The sequence below is a fragment of the Rana temporaria genome, chromosome 5, assembly GCF_905171775.1.
Source record: "Rana temporaria chromosome 5, aRanTem1.1, whole genome shotgun sequence".
In the NCBI taxonomy this organism is placed as follows: domain Eukaryota; kingdom Metazoa; phylum Chordata; class Amphibia; order Anura; family Ranidae; genus Rana; species Rana temporaria.
In genome coordinates this window covers 200,983,727-201,005,577 of record NC_053493.1, presented here as the reverse complement: position 1 = coordinate 201,005,577, position 21,851 = coordinate 200,983,727, and the positions used below count along the sequence as shown (strand labels likewise).

Here is a 21,851-nt window from a genome sequence, read left to right as displayed (position 1 = left end):
ACAGTATAATTCATAGAGGATAATATTACAGTAATCCCAGTTGGTTTACTAATCCTTTACAAGGGCATAGGTCATTTCTTTAATAAAATGAGAGCCATTTTAGGCCTTTTATATCAGCAATGTAATTATATGCGTAGATAAATTCAACATGTTCATTTGTTGTACTGAAATTACTATTTTGCAAAAAATTTAATTGTGCAATATTGTCACTATTAATAATACATTTATTTTCATATGAAATTGTTCCATCACAGTACTGAATAATTGTAATACTTCTTCTTATATTGAAATATGCTAAATTTCATACTGCATTATTCAGAAATGCACATACTTGAACTTTAAGTGTCATAAAAGCATCAAAAGCTTAGAATATGATATGGATATATGATAATTAAGCTTTCCACTTAAAGCTGTTTTATTTATACCTACAGGTAAACCTATAATGAGGCTTACCTGTAGGTACAGTAAATATTTCCTAAATGTGTGATGCATACTAGCACATTATGCTCCTAACTTGCAGGGGGAAGATTTTCTTTTTGTTTCTTTTATGGTTTACTACCTCTTTTAATTACGGTAATAATTTTTTATTTATATAAAGCACCACATACAAAACAAAATTATACATTAAATAATAAAAGGTCTGAATAATAGACTTCCAGATAAATACAAGGTTACAATTTAGGAGACAGAAGAACATCAAATAAAAGTGAAAAGGTGCGTGGAGATTTTGGGACTTGGTTTCTCAGTGATACATAGTTAAGAGTATAGAGGAACATTCAGAAGAAGTGGGTTATGTGGAGAAGGTTCATAGTTAGTAAAATTAACTTGCTATAATTGCCTATACAACAGAAAGTGTACTGCTGTGTTGTCAGTGGCGATGGGTAAGTCAGAGAAGAGAAATTGAAAAAGCAAGAGAAAAACTAGGTGATCTGCAAACATGCAACAGTGTTACTAAGAGATGGCACAAGCAAAAAGAGAGATGGGATTGAATGGATAATGGTAATCTGTTAATAATGCATTTAACAAAGAATGTTTCATTAACCACTTCCTAAACCGGCTCTTATAGATATTCAGAGGCAGGGTGTCTCTCCTGCGTGAATTGACATACTGTATATGTGTCCCTTATTGAAAATGTATTTGATGACGAAACACGTCTGAGGGGGTACGTGCTGACGTCACCACATTCGCAGGATGGGAACTTTTGTATTGTAGCCGGACGGCTTAATTTTTACACACTATCCATATCGTGTTTTTAGTAAGTGTATTTACTTTTTTATATTTAAAGTATTGATGGTATTATACTATTAGTCCTTCATTTCTTCTTGGGTACTTTTCGCATCCACGAGTCATACGAAGGTTACGGTCATAGCAGTGAGAGTCTGCATCCATCAATACATCTATTAGCCTGCAGTTGTCCTATACACATTTATGCGCTTAGTTGCTTTGATCTTGTAAGGAAATTCCATGTATGGTGGCAGTTCACATTGCGGTGGATTTGTATGCCTTCCACTTGTTTCGTTCCTATTGCTGGTTAATATCCATTGTTTGGTAAGGAGACACTTTATGATGTGGTGGTACACTTATACAAATTGTGAACACTGGGTGTATTTGTGTCTCCCATACCCCATAGCATTGATCCTATCATAAGGGTCACCATTTTTGCCAGGATCACGCTATGTTTTTTCTTTTTCTACATGTCCTGTAGAGTCAATTCCGCATCTGCTGAAATCCATCAACATTGGAGTAGTTAGTACTGGTGTACTAGCCAAAGACCTGGGCTGGGTTATAGCCATCTGCCATATTGGCTTACTTTCTGGTAAGCATTCAATTTATCAGGTTGATTTAGGACCCAGGAAGACTTTGTGTTTTTTCTTACCAGCCTTTCCTATTGGACTCAATATTCCAGCACTTCTTTGGACTCATAGTGCAATTTTTTATTTATACTGTATATGTACACACAAATCACTGTTCTGCCAGGGGAGGAGAAACAGATTGTCTGTTCCTACTAAGTAGGAACAGCGATCTGGCTCCTCTTCTAATCAGTCACATCCCCTGACAGTTAGAAACATACCTAGGGAACACACTTAACCCCTTGATCGTGTCCCCCTTCAATGCCAGTGTGATTTATACAGTAATCAGTGGCTATTTTTAGCTCTGATCACTGTATTAATGTTAATGGTCCCAAAAAAGTGTCAAAAGTGTCTGATCTGTCCACCGCAATGTTGCAGTCCTGATAAAAATCGCTGATTGCCGCTATTACTAGTAAAAAAAAATGCCATAAATCTATCCCCTATTTTGAGCACACCAATCAATATATGAGTATTATGTTTTTTGTTACTAAAGAATGTAGAAGAATTCATATTGGCCTAAACTGATGAAGAAATTTGTTTTTGTTTTTTAAAAATTGGGATATTGATTGTAGCAAAAAGTTAAATATATTGTGTTTTGATTTTCTAAATTGACGCTCTAATATTGTTTATAGCGTAAAAAAAAAAAACGCAGAGGTAATCAAATACCACCAAAAGAAAGCTCTATTTGTGGGAAAAAAAAGGACATACATTTTGTTTGTTTGTACAACGTTGCACGACCACACAATTGTCAGTTATAGCGACGCAGTGCCGTATTGCAAAAAAATAGCCTGGTCAGCAAGAATAAACCCCCATTTTTCCGGGGCTAAAACACCATGTTATTAATTAAATTTGTCAGCAAAGTATAGGAAAATCCAAACATTTAAACACAAGAAGGTAATAAAAACAGAAGAGAAATTGATAAATCAGAAAAGATAAAACAAAAAGAAGGTGGTAAAGATGGTTAGCAGTAAAGTGAATCATCAGAGAAGCATGTAAGGTGTGATAGATGCGGGAACAGAGAAGCGTGTTGCACAGTATGCTAAAATGTTTAAAAGGAAATTGTTGGCCCTTCCCTTGGTCCCTGTCAAACATTACCAATCACTACCCTACCATTGCCGCAACAATAGAGGTAATGCAAAAACTTTCTCTCAAGGTGTTATGCCCTCATCCCTCTCCGTTAACACCAATGTTATTTAATACAGCTTCCCACTAGGTACTGATAATAGACAGCTATTGAGCTTAGCAGAGTTTGGTAGATCTAGATGCATACACTATACAACCCAATATAGCTGGAGGACATTACAGGACATTTGTGCCCTGGTTCAGCCTCCTCTGAACTCCTGGTCAGCATATCAATTGTGCCATTTTCTACAGTTGATACCCAATCCAGGCCTGTATACCAATATGGGTTGGGTATTGAATGTGTCTGTAAGCCCTGGCTATGTTTTTCAGTATTAGACAATGTTGTCATACTTTTTTTATTGAAATGTGGTGAAGTTGTTTGATGTGGTATTCATTTTCATATTTTTTTTTTAAATAAATGCCGCAGCCTGTTCCTTTATGGAGCTTCTTCTGATATGGACTTACCTTGGTTCTAATCAATTTTTGCTTAAAGAGGAAGTAAACTCAGTTTTTCTTTCTTCCCTGCATAAAGGCATAAGGTACTAGTATGCATTGCATACTAGCACATTATGCGACACTTACCTGCAAACAAATGCCCATGTTGTGCCACATCCATCTTCACCTGTCTTCTTTCAGGGGCCGCAGACTCCGTCTATGTGAAGGGCACGGCACAAACTTCTGAAGAAATGGCACAGGCTGCCATTCCTTCAGAGCGCATTTGCCGATGACATCATCGGCGCAGCATACAGTAAATCTCACCTAAACGGCAAACGTACAGTCCCTATAGGTATGCCTTATTCTAGGCTTACCTATATGTACAAAGTATACAGGAAGGTTTACTTCCTCTCTAAGCTGTATACCAGACTGATGACTCCCTTTGAGCATCTATGTCAGGGGTCCCCAACCACCGGGCCACAGACCGCTACCAGTCTATAGCCTGTCAGACACTGGGATGCTCTGACACTGGGAGGAGAGAGGCTGCTTGTTTACATATTCTTGAGAATCTAATGTCAGCTGCCTGCTGATCTGGATCAGTCGGCAGTGCTGGGGAGAGGCTGCATAGCCATACATTGAGAGGTTTTACTGCAAAGAGAAAATTACATCTGGAAGCAGGCTATGGGTGGCAAGTGACTCGTTGCATCTGGTGGCAGGCTATGGGTATCAGGTGACACACTGCACCCTATGGCAGGCTATGGGTAGCAAATGACACGCTGCATCTGGTGGAAGACTACGGGTGGCATGTGGCACACTGCATCTGGTGGTAGGCTACAGGTGGCAAGTGACACGCTGCATCTGGTGGCAGGCTATGGGTATCAGGTGACACGCTGCACCCTATGGCAGGCTATGGGTAGCAAATGACACGCTGCATCTGGTGGAAGACTACGGGTGGCATGTGGCACGCTGCATCTGGTGGTAGGCTATAGGTGGCAAGTGACACGCTGCATCTGGTGGCAGGCTATGGGTATCAAGTTTGGTGGCTGGTGGCAGGTAGGGATGAGCCCGATGTTTGAGTCGAACGTAAGTTCGACTTCAACATCGGGTGTTCCTCTGTTTGTGGAACACCGAACATTATGGGGCGTTCGCGATTGCGAGACCGCAGTGCATTGACGGCTGCTGATTGGCCAAAGCATACACCTGACCTGATTGGTTAAATGTAGGGTGGCTTTGGCCAATCACGGCTCAGAGGGCTGCGTCTATACTCCACACTACGTTAGGCTGCTTACATAGCGTCCGTACATAGTTTTATGAATGAGAGCAGCAAAATTACATTTGTAAAGGAATAAATGTAATTTAAAACTGCTCACGGCTGGATCCTAGCAATATACATAAACATCATTGAAAAAAAAACGGCATGGGTTCCCCCCAGTCCATTACCAGGTCCTTTGGAACGTCACATGATGTCAGAAGGGGCGGAGTCACCCGTTTAGGTCACCGCGTGGCCTTGCCCTCAGCAATATAATGGCTGTCATTTCAAAAAGTCTGCAGTTTCTTTCTCCTCGGGTCGTCGGCGCTTGGATCGAAGATAAATGGACATCGCAGGACATTTTATTTTTTTTATTTTTTAATAAAGGACTTGTCCCAAACCGTCTACTGTCATTTTTACCATTTCGACACTTTTTTGGTAAATGTATAGGGGTACAATAAACCCAATACCCATTCACATAAGTGGTCAGGGGGTCTCCTTGTTAAAGGGGGCTTCCAGTTTCTGATAAGCCCCCTGCCCTTAGACCCCCACAACCACCGGGCAAGGTCTGTGGAGAAGAGGTCCTTGTCCCCATCAACATGGGGACAAGGTGTTTTAGGGGAACCCAAAACACCCTCCCCATATTGAGGGCATGTAGCCTGGTATGGTTCAAGAAGGGGGGGCGCTCTCTTGCCCCCACCCTTTTCCTGCGACCTGCCAGGTTGCATGCTCGAACAAGGGTCTGGTATGCATTTTTATCTTATTTTGGCACAGGGATCCCCTTAAAATACAATCCAGACCTAAGTGGCCGGTATGGATTTTTTTTTTTTAATCTTAATAAAGTTTAATACATTTCTTGGTTCAGTGCTCAAATGCCATATTTCTTCTTTATTTTTTTTTATTTTTTTTTTGCAATGTCTATATATGTTTAGTTATTTTGCTTGAAGCTGCACCATTATTACAACAGAGTAACAAATATCCAAGCTGCAATCTGTGTGTACTTAGCACATGACCTGGCGTGCTTTAATTCGCAGGTTACACTTTATTTTTTATTTTATTTTTTCCAAATTCTTTTATTATTTTTTCCCTAGACATTACAATAAATACAACATAAAATCAACATATAAACTGACAACATACATGGTCTCGAATAGGTACCCCTTACCCTAAGAGAGATAAAAGAGATAAAAGAGAAGACATCTTCAGACAGTACTTCTTCTAGAATATTCCTTCCCATTTTGCCTCCAGGTCTAATTTTCCCATTGTATTCTCTATGGGGAACACCGGGGGAGAGGGCTCTAAAGCCCCTAGTGGAGGGGGGGCGGGATAAATGGGGGAGATGGGGGCATGGGGTAACGAAACATGAAAGAGATAAAAAAAAAAAAAAGAGGGGAAAAAAGAAGAAAGAGAGGGGAAAAAAAACATACATATATATATATATATATATATATATATATATATATATATATATATATATATATATATATACACACACATATATTCCAGTTCCTTCCCCTTCCATTCCCCCCTCCCCTAGATCATGAAAAGTGAGTACTCAGAAAAGATTATTCTAGGGGGAATAATTCCCCTTATTGTGTAAATACATTAAATGTGAAAGAGAAAAGAAAAAAATGAAAAAATATATCTAATAAGAAGGGGAGTAGAAAAAAGGGCAATTCCCCTATATTGTGCTAGACAAAAAAGGACATAATTAACATAATTAACATATGGGGGGATAATTCCCCTTAATTGTGTATATTCTACTAGAAGGGAGAGAAAAAAAAAAAAAGAAGGAGTTTAAACATCTCCCTTCTCTTTTCTCTTTCCTTCCCCCTTTCTTTTAAGGGAAGTCAAGTTCCCCTACATTGTGAAAGGTGAGAGGGGAAAAAAACATTATTCATAGGGGGAAAAATTTCCACCTATTGTGTAGAAGGGGTGAGGTGGGGGAAGGGACCAATCCATTATATGATATAATAATCCTTGTTGTGTATATCATCAATATTATTAAAGTGCCATATTTCTTCTTTAGAGCATCAAAAGAATCACTTGTCTTTAGTGACTGTTTTACAAAATTAAACAGGGCACGGACATCTTCTTTCTCAGATTCTGATAAAAACATCACTGCCATATCAAATCTTCTAAGTTCAGACAATCTTTGTAAAATTTCCAGAATTTTAGCTGCATCTTCATTTGCAATGTATTTAAGCCGTAGAATCTTTATCATTTCATTAAACACATCTAGGTCCAATGCTTTTTGGAAGATTTTAGTGTACATGGATGGTTAAATTTGCTTGATGTACTTGTATAACATTTCCTGGTTTCCCTTAAGACTCCTGAAATCTGATTCAAGCTGAAATGAACTTGTAGGGATGCCTGGAACGTCAGTGGTCATGGGCGGCAATAATGGTGGCACGTCATTTATTACTTTCGGCAGCGGTGTTTGAGGCGGAACATGGTTGTCTGTATTGCTCTGCAAGGTTGGTGCATCACCAATTTCCTCTATCTTTATGATCTTAGCACTGGGAATATCAGGCGATATCGAGATTTGTTCTTGAACATTCAACTTCTCTTTTTGAGGTTCCTCAACTTGGCTGACAATTTTCACATTACAGGGAGTATTTTCTGTCAAAACATTTACTGGATTTATGGCTATGCCTCCAAGTTCTTCAATCTCCACCCGCCTTAAAGGTTTCGTAGACCTCAGATCTGCAGGTTTTTCTATTGGTTTTACATATTTCCTTTCATCTTTCCCTTTACTTTGATTGGCAAGATCATTCTGGCTGAGCATTACTGTTTTGTCACCAAGTTCCTGAGATATTCTTGCCAGTTCTGATGCTGCTTGCTTGTTACCAGGCTCCAGTTTTAAAACCGTTTCAAAATCTTCTTTTGCTTCCTTCAGCTTTCGTAGCATTACCCTTGCAGTATGGATTTTTGAGGGGACACCCACGCAATTTTAATTAAAAATTTTGCGGGGTTTTGCGGGGTTCCCCTTAATATTTATACAAGACCCAAAGGGCCTAGTAATGGACTGGGGGGAACCCATGCTGTTTTTTTCATTGATTTTTATCTTTATTTATATCTATCTTGCCGGGATCCGACAATTCATTAAAAGCTGCAAACAGTTTTAAGTTACATTTTTTTTCTTTAGAAATGTCATATTGCTGTGGTACTGTTCCAAATATGGGAAAGAATAGGAATATTTCATTTTTATTGTTTCACTTTAAGCCCTATTAAAATCACTGCTCCTGAAGAAACAACCATTTTTAAAACTTTTTTTTTGCATTGATACATGTCCCCTGGGGCAGGACCCAGGGGACATGTACAGTGCCTTTGCGAAAGTATTCGGCCCCCTTGAACTTTGCAACCTTTTGCCACATTTCAGGCTTCAAACATAAAGATATAAAACTGTAATTTTTTTTTTGAAGAATCAACAACAAGTGGGACACAATCATGAAGTGGAACGAAATTTATTGGATATTTCAAACTTTTTTAACAAATAAAAAACAAAAAAATTGGGCGTGCAAAATTATGCAGCCCCCTTAAGTTAATACTTTGTAGCGCCACCTTTTGCTGCGATTACAGATGTAAGTCGCTTGGGGTATGTCTCTATCAGTTTTGCACATCGAGAGACTGAAATTTTTGCCTATTCCTCCTTGCAAAACAGCTCAAGCTCAGTGAGGTTGGATGGAGAGCGTTTGTGAACAGCAGTTTTCAGTTCTTTCCACAGATTCTCGATTGGATTCAGGTCTGGACTTTGACTTGGCCATTCTAACACCTGGATATGTTTATTTGTGAACCATTCCATTGTAGATTTTGCTTTATGTTTTGGATCATTGTCTTGTTGGAAAACAAATCTCCGTCCCAGTCTCAGGTCTTTTGCAGACTCCATCAGGTTTTCTTCCAGAATGGTCCTGTATTTGGCTCCATCCATCTTCCCATCAATTTTAACCATCTTCCCTGTCCCTGCTGAAGAAAAGCAGGCCCAAACCATGATGCTGCCACCACCATGTTTGACAGTAGGGATGGTGTGTTCAGGGTGATGAGCTGTGTTGCTTTTATGCCAAACATAACGTTTTGCATTGTTGCCAAAAAGTTCGATTTTGGTTTCATCTGACCAGAGCACCTTCTTCCACATGTTTGGTGTGTCTCCCAGGTGGCTTGTGGCAAACTTTAAACAACACTTTTTATGGATATCTTTAAGAAATGGCTTTCTTCTTGCCACTCTTCCATAAAGGCCAGATTTGTGCAGTATACGACTGATTGTTGTCCTATGGACAGAGTCTCCCACCTCAGCTGTAGATCTCTGCAGTTCATCCAGAGTGATCATGGGCCTCTTGGCTGCATCTCTGATCAGTCTTCTCCTTGTATGAGCTGAAAGTTTAGAGGGACGGCCAGGTCTTTGTAGATTTGCAGTGGTCTGATACTCCTTCCATTTCAATATTATCGCTTGCACAGTGCTCCTTGGGATGTTTAAAGCTTGGGAAATATTTTTGTATCCAAATACGGCTTTAAACTTCTCCACAACAGTATCTTGGACCTGCCTGGTGTGTTCCTTGTACTTCATGATGCTCTCTGCGCTTTAAACGGACCTCTGAGACTATCACAGTGCAGGTGCATTTATACAAAGACTTGATTACACACAGGTGGATTCTATTTATCATCATTGGTCATTTAGGTAAACATTGGATCATTCAGAGATCCTCACTGAACTTCTGGAGAGAGTTTGCTGCACTAAAAGTAAAGGGGCTGAATAATTTTGCACGCCCAATTTTTCAGTTTTTTGGTTTCAATGGTGTTTATTAAAGAATTTTCAAGTTTACAAAATTATACGTTACTTTCACAAAATTTGTTTAACAATACGACAGTAACCTCGCAGGAACAGCATACTGCGGTCCAAGTGGCCAAAAACGGCATTATAAGGCACAACCTCAGGGGCAGGCCCTGCAATAAACAAACTTGGCAAGTTCAAATTAATGTCCTCTGGGGTCAATTATCCCCCGGGACCAGCACTGCCCCTGCAGGGGCCCTCCCGACACTAGCGGACCCCTCCCCCCCACCCAAATGAGTAGGGGAGAGGAGCAAATCCCCCAGGCCGAGCAGGCCCAGAGCCCTTCGGGCAAAGCTAACAGCAAACCATTGTAACATTACTTACTAGATTATTAGGTAAGATAAAGAGTAGATGGACAAGAAAGAAACAAAGGAAAGTCGAGAGGAAGATAATAGAGTACCTGAGAGAAAGGGAGGGGGGGGTCTTGGTCCTGCACCCGTAAGGTTGACTAGGGATAAACTAAGGTGTGAGCCTGTTAGGGTCATTAGTTAGGTACGAAATCCATGGGTCCCACACTTTATTAAACAATTCCATGTTATCTTGCGACAATGCTGATAACCGTTCATTTAGCATCAACCAGGTAAGTTTACGTTTGAACTGGTCAAATGGGAGGGCTGCGGTCTTCCAATTCCTAGCTATTGTTATCCTTGCGGAAATAAATATGAAGGAGATTAGTTGTCTAGTGGTTTTTGAAGTATCAGCCACTCTGCTCCCCAGTAATGCTTGTTGTTCCTCTTTCCGCAGATTGACCTGCGTGAGCGAGTAAAGGAAGTTATAGATCCTGATCCAGAATCGTTTAACCTTTGTGCACGTCCACCAAATATGATGGGCAGTGCCTCTATGGCCACATCCCCTAAAGCACAGGGGGGATGCCCCCGAAACCAATTTTTCAGTTTTTTATTTGTTAAAAAAGTTTGAAATATCCAATAAATTTCGTCCCACTTGTTGATTCTTCAAAAAAAATTACAGTTTTATATCTTTATGTTTGAAGCCTGAAATGTGGCAAAAGGTTGCAAAGTTCAAGGGGGCCGAATACTTTCGCAAGGCACTGTATCCCCAAACAATTTTATGGCAATAACTGGGTGGTGTTCGGCTCATCCCTAGTGGCAGGCTATAGGTGGCAAGTGACTTGCTGCATCTGGTGACAGGCTACGGGTGGCAGATCACATGCTGCATCTGGTAGCAGGCTACAGGTGGCAAGTAACAACAAAACCTGGGGAATGCCCAGGTAAAAACCAAGCCTACTTACCGACCAGCTTGCAGAACAACCAATTAACCTGTCTAACAGTATGCGTTAAAAACAGGGGTTTTGTCCTCACACATTTGCAAACGCATGCGTGAGCCACAGAGCCGCGCCAAGGCACCCTGTAATCTGTGGTCCTAACATTAAACAATGAGTGTCCCCACAATGGAGGCACATGCATTCTGATGGATAGATAGGGGCAGGTGGACTGAAGGGGAGCCACCCCTCCTTAAAGGTGCAGAAGCACAGCAAACACCCAGCATGTAGCACAATGGCTGCAAAGGTGTTGGTGCGCTGCTGGACCAATACAAGCACCACAGGTGAAACATAAACGTGTCCACCACCCCATCTATAGCTGGCCATAGCAGTAAGTAACATTGGAAGGCTAAAGCAGATAACAACAAAACCTGGGGAATGCCCAGGGAAAAACCAAGCCTACTTACCTCCCAGCTCGCAGAACAACCAGGTGGCAAGTAACACACTGAATCTGGTGGCAGACAACAGTGGTAAGTTAAACACTGCAAAGGGTGGTCAAGACTACCTGATGAAGGCCCCAAACGGGCACAGAAAGTCACAAAGTGACAAAGAAGAACAACTTGTTGCAGAAGAGAGTGCACAAGGAGTGATTGATTATTTAGTGCAAGAATGACTGGGTCCACAGTGGGAACCATTTGTTTCTTCTTAAACTCCCCTTCTATAGGATACAAGTCATAAACATTATCAGGAGAGGGGAATCACCTCTCTGAGTTGAGCCAACCATTATAGTCCCAATAAGCTTTACTAAGGAAAGGCTTTCTGAAAATATCCTTCTTTTTGTGCTACAAAGAATATGCACAGCCTTTGCTGAAAAGTCTCCTTGCCATCTGCAAATGAAGCAGAGATTAAAGGGGTTGTAAAGGTACAATTTTTTTTCCCTAAATAGCTTCCTGTACCTTAGTGCAGTCCTCCTTCACTTACCTCATCCTTCGATTTTGCTTTTAAATGTCCTTATGTCTTCTGAGAAATCCTCACTTCCTGTTCTTGTGTCTGTAACTCCACACAGTAATGCAAGGCTTTCTCCCTGGTGTGAAGTGTCATGCTCGCCCCTCCCTTGGACTACAGGAGAGTCGGAACGCCCACTAACACACAGCTCCTTTCTCTATCTGCAACGTAGAGAGCGTCCTGACTCTCCTGTAGTCCAAGGCAGCACGACACTTCACACCAGGGAGAAAGCCTTGCATTACTGTGTGGAGTTACAGACAGAAGAACAGGAAGTGAGGATTTCTCAGAAGAAATAAGGATATTTAAAAGCAAAATTGAAGGATGAGGTAAGTGAAGGAGGACTGCACTAAGGTAAAGGATGCTATTTAGGGAAAAAAAATTGTACCTTTACAACCCCTTAAACTTCCCATAGTGAGCTGGAAAAAAAGACACTGCTAGATTTTAATAGGTAAAAGCTATAATAATGGTGACATAGCACCCTCCTAGAGTAGGGTGCTGTGATTGTTTATCCTGGTCTGTTAAGTGTTTCGCAGGCTGTGAGTTTGATTGTGTCTCCCTGTCTCTGGAAGAAGCTTCCAAAGCTTAGGAAAGGAGATGCAAATAACCAGTCTGAATATTTGTTGTGCTCCAGCTAAACACTAGAGATGAGTGTCCAGTAGGGGTCTGGAAAGCTGATAAATAAGTCTATAGCACTGGAGAGCTGGGTTCTCTTTCCACAGGAGGGTTCCCCAGCCTGAGGAGCTGCTGTCTTCATGCAGACCACGGACTATGCAGCTGTTTAGAAGCCTCAGCGGTGTCAGGGCTAAGGGCCTGGATAGACCTTATTTGAAGTAGATTGCAGGACCTCACCACAAGGGATATAGGACTGTCTCATTCAATGGACCATGTCTGGAAGAAGCTGGAAGGTGACAGCTGTCCTGAGGACTTGTGACTGTGTAGTGTTCTGGAGATTGCACTGGGTATCAGCAGTTGTGCATTGGAACAAAGTAACCAGATGCCAAAGAGACTTGCCTCATGGTCTTCAGCTGTGAGGCCTTAGAATAATTGTTTGAAGTATCTCATGCCTTAACCCCTCTCCTGTCAAAGTTTCTTTAAGCGATACATCTTGAAAAGACATGCCTTAGACTATGTTATTTAAGCCAGTGTGAATAGACTCATGCTTGATGGGACAGGCAGCCTGTCCAGGGAAGAGCCAAGTAATACCAGCAGCCCCTATGGGAGTAGCTCTATATTACCCACATAGGAATTGACCACACTTTTAACTGGTTAACAGCTATATCAGCAAGGGGAAGGAACTGCTGAGCAGGATAAGTTCAATAGCGTCAGGCAGCACTGCAGTGCATGAACTATAGTCCAGAGTAGAGAGACTCTACTGTAATCAAGAGCTTTTCAACTGCATTTCCCAAAGAGAAATTACCAGGAGGGCAAAAAGCTGCATTTTCTCAGGCTGTACAGGATACAGCTTCCTTTTTTGCCACGAGGAAGACTGGAGAGTGCACATTGCTGTCCAGTGTGCACCCTTACTGCTGCATATCTGTGGCCTGAGCAGGATCTGGCATGCTGAGTTTGGGAGTGCCAACATCCAGAGTCACCTGGGTGCAGAGCAGAGAGTGTACTGATCACTGTTTGTGCCTGGATGGTGAGCTACAATATTGCTGAGACTGGTGAGCTGCTGCTGTGGGAATTTACTAACTGTTGCTAGAGAGACTGAACCCTTTAGGAACTGACCATACAGCTATCTAGTAGCCTTATTTCTACCTGCAGGCTTGACTGGGACTGTTTTGATGTGCATCAACAGTACAACTGGGCCCCAATGCTACTAGGATAAAGAGTTAGGACTAAAGACTGTTCCTTTCCAACTGCTAAACAGGGATCTTCACCTATTGCTTATGCTTAAAAGGTACATTGTAGGGGACATTGCACCATACCCTAGCCATTCTCTGAGGCTACACTATAGACTAGGTATAGTATTATATATTAAACTTGCAGTTAATGCTTATATACATTGTAAAAATTTTGATTTTGCTGATTTATGTATTAATTTCAGTCTAGTGGTCAAGCAGATTGTGTTTGGACCTACCTTCTGTATACTTTTATGCTTTAACCACATTTTATTCTAACCTGTACCAGTACATTGAGTTAATTTATCACTAAAAGGTCTTGTGTCTATTTCCTGGTTGCTGCCTGCAAGCTTGACGGGGACTGTTTTCATGTGCCTCAACAATACTACTGGGCCTCAACGCTAATAGGATGAAGAGTTAGGACTAAAGATTGTTCCTTTGCAACTGTTAAACAGAGATCTTCACCTATTGCTTATGCTAAGAGGTACCTCTTAGGGGACATTGCACCACATCCTAGCCATTCTCATAGGCTACACTATAGACTAGGTATAGTATTAGTACTAAACTTGCAGTTAATGCTTATATGCATTGTTAATTTTTGATATAGCTGATTTATGTACAGTATCAATTCCAGTCTAGTGGTCAATCAGAGTGTGTCTGGACCTACCTTCTGTATACTCATATATGCTCTAACCACATTTAATTTTAACCCGTACCAATACATTGAGTTAATTTACCACTAAAAGGTCTATTTCCTGGTACTAACCCACAACCAAGTTAATGCATCTATATTAGTGCTTGCGGTAACATTCATTCAACCACGTGTGTTAGAGGCTGAGGTTTCTTCAGGGGGTACATATTTATGTTGATCTGAATACTGCAATGTTTGTGCATTATAATGCTACCATTATAAATCTTTTCACTCTGTATCTCATGCTTCTTTCTCATTGTTCTTTCTGTCCTTGAATATATCTATCACTGTGATTTTGTTGTGATTCTGTACAGTGTATGTGTTGTTTACTGCTACACCAAAGATCTGTTACTATACTTGTTTCTGACTACAACTATTTTTCCATCTTGTTTTTTTTGTCTCTTCACTCTCTAAACCTTGGCATATTCTCAATTAAGTTTTGTTCAAAGCTAACATAATCAAAAGCCTTTCAGTTTTTAATGTGTTGATGGCACCATGAATGTCATTTGCATTCATGGACATTCATCCCATTCGAATGAAAATTTTAAATGCAGAATAGGGATGAGCTGAACACCCTCCAGTTCGTTTCGCATCAGAACATGTGTACAGGCAATACATTTGTTCGAACATCCGAACACCGATAAAGTCTATGGGACTCGAACATGAAAAATCTAAAGTGCTAATTTTAAAGGCTTATATGCAAGTTATTGTCATAAAAAGTGTTTGGGGCCCGGGCCCTGCCCCAGGGGACATGTATCAATGCAAAGAAAGTTTTAAAAACTGCAGTTTTTCCGGGAGCAGTGATTTTAATAATGCTTAAAGTGAAACAATAAAAGTGAAATATTCCTTACATTTTCGTACCTGGTGGTGTGTATAGTATGCCTGTAAAGAAGTGCTTGTTTCCCGTGCTTAGAACTGTCCCTGCACAAAATGTAATTTCTGAAGGAAAAAAGTCATTTAAAAGTACTCGCGGCTATAATGAATTGTCGGCTCCCGGCAATACAGGGAAAAGTCATTGACAAAAAAAAAATGTGCGGGGGGTCCCCCCAAATTCAATTACCAGGCCCTTCAGGTCTGGTATGCATTTTAAGGGGAACTCCGCGCCAAATGTAAAAAAATAAATGGCGTGGAGTTACCCCCAAAAATCCATACCAGACCCTTTATCCAAGCACACAACCTGGCAGGCCGCAGGAATAAAGGGGGGGACAAGAGAGCGCCCCCCCTCCTGAACCGTACCAGGCCACATGCACTCAACATGGGGAGGATGCTTTGGGGGTCTGTGACCCCTGAAAGCACCATGTCCCCATCCCCACGACCCTTGCCCGGTGGTTGTGGGGGTCTGTGGGTGGGGGGGCTTATCGGAATTTGAAAGACCGCTTTAACAAAGGGGACCCCCAGATCCCGGGCCCCCTATGTGAATTAAAAATAAAAAAAAGATTCCAGCGGTGGTAATCCACTCTCGGTCTCCACTCCAGCGCTGTCGGTATCCTGCGATGGATGATCTCCTCTCCAGCGATGATGTCCAGCGCTGCGAGGAACAGCATCCTGTCTCCACCGGAGACACCCCGGGAATAACGTTGCGACAGCCTGACAGGTCTCTTATGTAGCTGAGGACGGTGCCCCCCGCCACGTGACCCTGTCCCCCTCTGATGTAAGGGGAAACCTGGGCTTACCCAGAGACGTGACGGACGACCCCGCCCCTCTGATGCAACGGGAAACCTGCGTTACATCAGAGGGGGCGGGATCACCCGTCACATCACTGGGAAAGCCGGGGTTTTCACCTTGCGTCAGAGGGGGACGGGTCACGTGACGGGTGGCCCGTCCTCAGCTACATAAGAGACCTGTCAGGCTGCCGCAACGTTATCCCCGGGGTGTCTCCGGTGGAGACAGGATGCTGTTCCTCGCTGCGCTGGAGCCTGAAGAGGAGATCATCCATCGCAGGATATCGACAGCACTGAAGTGTAGACCGAGAGTGGATAACGACCGCTGGAATCTTTTTTTTTAAATAAAGGACTTATCCCAACTGTCTGTGTGTTTATTTTTTACACTTTCTTTGTGAAATGGTAGGGGTACAATGTACCCCTTACCAATTCACATGGGGGTGTGTGATCTGGGGGTCCCCTTTTGTTAAAGGGGTCTTCCAGATTCCGATAAGTCCCCCGCCCGCAGACCTCCACAACCACCAAGCAAAGGGTTGTGGGGATGAGGCCCTTGTCCTCATCAATATGGGGACATGGTGCTTTGAGGGGTCACAGACCCCCAAAGCATCTTCCCCATGTTGAGGGCATGTGGCCTGGTACGGTTCAGGGGGGGCGCTCTCTTGTCCCCCCTCTTTTCATGAGGCCTGCCAGGTTGCGTGCTCAGATAAAGGGTCTGGTATGGATTTTTGGGGGGAACTCCACGCCATTTTTTTTAAAATTTGGGGTGGAGTTTCCTTTAAAATCCATACCAGACAATTCATTATAGCTGCTAATACTTTTAAATTACTTTTTTTCCTTCAGAAATTACATTTTGTGCAGGGACAGTTCTAAGCACGAGAAACAAGCGCTAACTTATAGGCATACTATACACATCCCCAGGTACGAAATTTAAAAGGAATATTTCACTTTTATTGTTTCACTTCAAGCATTATTAAAATCACTGCTCCTGAAAAAACGGCAGTTTTTAAAACTTTTTTTTGCATTGATACATGTCCCCTGGGGCAGTACTCGGGTCCCCAAACACTTTTTATGACAATAACTTGCAAATAAGCCTTTAAAATTAGCATTTTAGATTTCTCCCATAGAGGGTGTTCCGCAGCTTTTCGAATTTGCTGCAAACACCCCAAATTGTTCGATGTTCTGCGAACGGGCGAGCAGGCAATGTTCGAGTCGAACATGAGTTTGACTCGAACTCAAAGCTCATCCCTACTCCTCACACAGCGAGTTACTGTACAGGTCTTTGTCGACAGTCATGATGGGCTGTGATTGAACACAGTGATCATGTGGTATAAAGCCAATGTCACCCTGATTGGTGATGCGAGGGACACAGCTCACTGAGGAGCGCATGAGCGATGAGACTGGGAGGACGTCATATGAAGTCTACCCGGAAGGACGAAAGCCCCCCCAGCTGTCAATCTGCTAAAGGTTGGGCGGGAAGATGTTAAGAATTAGACGAGAGGATCAGCTACAGTAGAAGACCACTTTTTAGTAAACACCTTTTTCACTGTATAGGAAAGAATTTTGGAGAAGTGAAAAAAAAAAATTCTGGGGCGATCCATTTCTCATAGAGTGCACATTCTATTTTTTGATGAACAGGTAATGTATTTATGGATTTTACAGGTCTCTTTGTACCCAAGATAGAGAATCAAGTTGTACTAAGTGCCTAGGCTTATCCACATTCACAAGCATGCTGCGTAAAGCTCCCACTTCAGGTGTAAAAGTCTTCTGCAGTCTCCCCTAATGCCGCGTACACACAACCATTTTTAATGTCATGGAAAAAACTTTTTTCTCGACGTGATTCTTGTCAAGCTTGCCTTGCATACACACGATCGCGAAAAAAAAAATGCTTGAGCAAAGCGCGGTGACGTAGAACGGCACTATAAAGGGGAAGTTCCATTCGGTGGCTGTCTCGGCTCCTCCCCACTAAAGCTAACCCCCTCTGGGAAGCTCTTTCCCGAAGGGGTTAGCTTGCGGGCGCGCTCCCGTGTCATACAGTTGGCTGCCCCCCGGCGTCCGCGTCATTGAATGTGATTTACAGCAGCAGGAGCATAGGATGCATTAAGGTGAAAAAACACAAATCTTTACAACCCCTTTAATCTGTGATAGTGGGCATAGCACAAAAGACTCTTCAGGGCTGGGTTTCATAGACATGAAGTGTGACATGAAGAGGTGAGTGCCCATGCAGGATCCAGTGCCCAGAGCAACATTACAACATTACAGGCCATTCCCACAGTGTGGGGTCCAGATAGGGCTCCTAACATTTTATCGAGGTTATTCAGGTCCGGATACACGGTTTTCTATTTTTGGCAAATAAAGGTATTAAAAGGAGAAGTTTGAATAGTTGATTGAAGAATACAAAGATGATATAGTAAACTAAGAAAAGAGTGAATTCTTCACAAGTGAGAAATAGTAGATCAGCTTAGGACTGGAGTGGAGCAGGGTTATAGGGGAGGCATCCAATCACCTGAAGGTATGAGCCTATAATCTAGGCTCTATAAAGACTCTGCCTTTGTACCATACAATAGGGGTTTAACCTCTGCATTTGGAAAGGCTTCCTCATAGTGACATGAGGTTTGAGGCTGGGTTCACACTGGTGCGACACGACACTAGGTACTACTTTGGATCCGACTTTGCCTGTGACTTGAAGCTGAGATACGTCTGACTTTCAATGAACAGGGACCCGACTTGGATCCCTGTCAATACCAAGCACTGTGTTTGATATGAGTCTTGAGGGGAAACTCCACGCCAAATTTTAAATAAAAAAAAAAAACGGCATAGGTCCCCCCCCCCCCAAGAGCATACCAGGCCCTTGGGTCCGGCACGGATTTAAAGGGGAACCCCTACGCCGAAAAAACTGCGTGAGGGTCCCCCCAAAATCCACAGCAGACCCTTATCCGAGCATGTAGCCCGGCCGGTCAAAAAAGGGGGTGGGGACGAGCGAACGCCCCCCCCATCCTGAACCGTACCAGGCCGCATGCCCTCAACATGGGGGGTGAGTGCTTTGGGGCAGGAGGGAACCCTACGGCCCCCCTGTTCCCATGTTGATGAGGACAGGGCCTCTTCCTGACAACCCTGGCCGTTGGTTTTTGGGGCTCTCAGAATCTGAGAGCCCCCTTTAATAAGAAAGCCCCCAGATCCTGGACCCCCACCCTATGTGAATGAGTATGGGGTACATCATACCCCTACCCATACACCTGGGGAAAAAGTGTCAAGAAAAAAAAACACACACTACACAGGTTTTTAAAGTAATTTATTGGGCAGCTCCGGGGGTCTTCTTCCGACTTCCGGGGTCTCTTCCGACTCTCCGCTCTCTTTTCCGTGCTTTTTGCCTTCTGCTGGGCCCCTCCACTATCTTCTTGCAGCTATTTTACTAGCGGGGGCCCGGTCTTATCCGGCGTCTTCTTCCCTCTTCTCTTGTCCCGATGTTGACTCGACGATCTCTCCCGCTGTAATGTAATGTGCGCGGTGCGCAACCATTTATATATGCATGAGGCGTAGTCACTGGGTGATGTCACCCGGTGACCCCACCCATATGTTGTCACAGTCTTATCATGCCCCGGGACTGTGACGTCATATGGGCGGGGTGACATCACCCGGTGACCACGCCTGCATGCCTATATCAATGGTTGCACACCGGGCACACGGAATTACAGCGGGAGAGATCGTTGAGTCAACATGGGGACAAGAGAAGAGGGAAGAAGTTGACGGAGAAGACCGGGCCTCCCGCTAGTAAAAGAGCTGCAAGAAGATAGTGGAGGGGCCCGGCAGAAAGCACGCGAGAGCGCGGAGAAGAGACCCCCAAAGTCGGAAGAACCCCAAAGTCGGAAGAGACCCCCGAAGTCGGAAGAAGACCCCCGCACCTGTGTAGTGGGTTTTTTTTGTACCCCATACTCATTCACATAGGATGGGGGCCGGGATCTGGGGGCCCCCATATTAAAGGGGGCTCCCAGATTCCGATAAGCCCCCCGCCCGTAGACCCTGACAACCAACGGCCAGGGCTGTCGGGAAGAGGCCCTGTCCTCAACATGGGGACAGGGTGCTTTGGGGTGGGGGGCCCATGTTGAGGGCATGCGGGCTGGTACAGTTCAGGAGGGGGGGCGCTCGTTTGTCCCCACCCCCTTTCCTGACCGCCCGTGCTGCATGCTCGGGTAACGGTCTGGTGTGGATTTTGGGGGGAACCCCCACGTCGTTTTTTTGGGCGTAGGGGTTTCACTTTAAATCCGTGTCAGACCCAAGGGCCTGGTATGCTCCTGAAGGGGAACCCATGCCGTTTTTTAATTTAAAATTTGGCGTGGAGTTCCCCCTCAAGATCAGCAGAGCACATGTTGCATGCCAAAGTCGGATCATGCAAGATGGCGTTCCGACTTTGATCCAACATGCTATTCAATGGAGTGAAGTAGGATCAAAGTCGGACCAAAGTAGTACAGGAAGCATTTTTAAAGTCGGTCCAACATGTGTCGGACCAGTTAAGACGGCTCTCATAAGGAAACATTGATTTTCACACGTCATGCGACATGAGCTCCCAATATCGGAGCGTTTGTCGGACCAGTGTGAACCCGGCCTAAAAATGTGGAATGGATTCCCTCAGAAATTAATTCTGGCCATCTCTTTGGCCGAAGAAAAACAGGAGTTGGATGCATTCTTTAACCTTTTCACTACCAGGGCAATTTTTGCACACATTTAGGAAAATCATTTTAGGCCTGAAGATTAGTTAAAACCCCAAACATATATTTTCTAAGAAGACACCTTAGAGAATAAAATAGCAATAGTTGCAGTTTTTTTATGTTACAAGATATTAGTTCAAAGGTTTTTGAAGCAGAATATTTCAATAAAAAAATACACAAGTTAATTTTAGAGCACATTCACGCAATATATTAACCATTTATTGTACATTATTAAAGATGGGATGGCTCAGAGTAAACAGATACCGAACATGTCAAGGCTTAAAATTGCATGTACCCTTGAAACTGCACCAACCTTCAGAACCCTATCATTTCCACAGGCAACAGTTTAAAAAGTTTAACACTACACAATTCCCAGTTTCCTTACAGTTTTACACTGAATACTATTTTGGAAACCTGTAATAAGTGAGGCTAGAGTATCAGTCTAGTACAGGGTAAACCTGTCTTATCTGTCCATGCTGCTGGTCCATAATCAAAGGTTCAGGCTTTGCCTGTAACGGTGGGTATAGCCCTGGAGAGGTCTTCAGGGTCTGGGTTTCATAGGGATAGACCACAGCCCTGGACCTGTAGAGCATCTTGCAGTTAACTACACATATCATACAAAGTGTCAAGGTGAGAGTAAAAAAAAAAAAAAAACACACAGGTGCCTGAAGCAATATTACATGCTGTCTGTCCCCCACAACATTTAGGCTAGATACAACACCCAAGGTTATATTGAGGTTGCATCAATCCATATGCAATGCTTCTAGTGTTGATTTAGAAGATAGTGAGGAGCTGATTAAAGAGTTGATTGAAGAATATAAAGTACATCAATAAAGTGTTAAAGCAAGTCATTTCGGGAGAAGAGGTCCATCACCTCAGCAGCAGTCTTACAAAATGGGGTAGAGCTATAAAGGTAAACCCACAGGCTGTGTCCAAAGCTTCGCCAGTGTCCAATCACCTGACAGTATGAGCCTATAACCCAGGGTCTGTGAATACTTTGCCTACCTCCTATACTGTACAATTAAGATAAGGCTTCATCACAGTACGAGCTGTGAAAATGTGGAATGAATTCTCTCAGGAACTCATTCTGGCAATCTCAGTTAGCTGTTTTAATAAAAGAGCTGGATGCATTCTTTAATGCACAGAATATAACATAATTTTACCATTTATAGGGAAAGAACATCCAGAGATTCTTGATCCAGGAAATATTCGATTGACTTGGAGGATCAGAAAGGATTTTTTCCCTC

The 21,851-nt window shown here is 43.0% G+C and overlaps 1 pseudogene; it reads right to left on the bottom strand.

Annotated features, from left to right (window-relative positions):
* Nucleotides 1-5,464: 5,464 nt before the first annotated feature.
* On the bottom strand, nt 5,465-7,601 carry LOC120939614 (annotated as a pseudogene).
* Nucleotides 7,602-21,851: the final 14,250 nt, after the last annotated feature.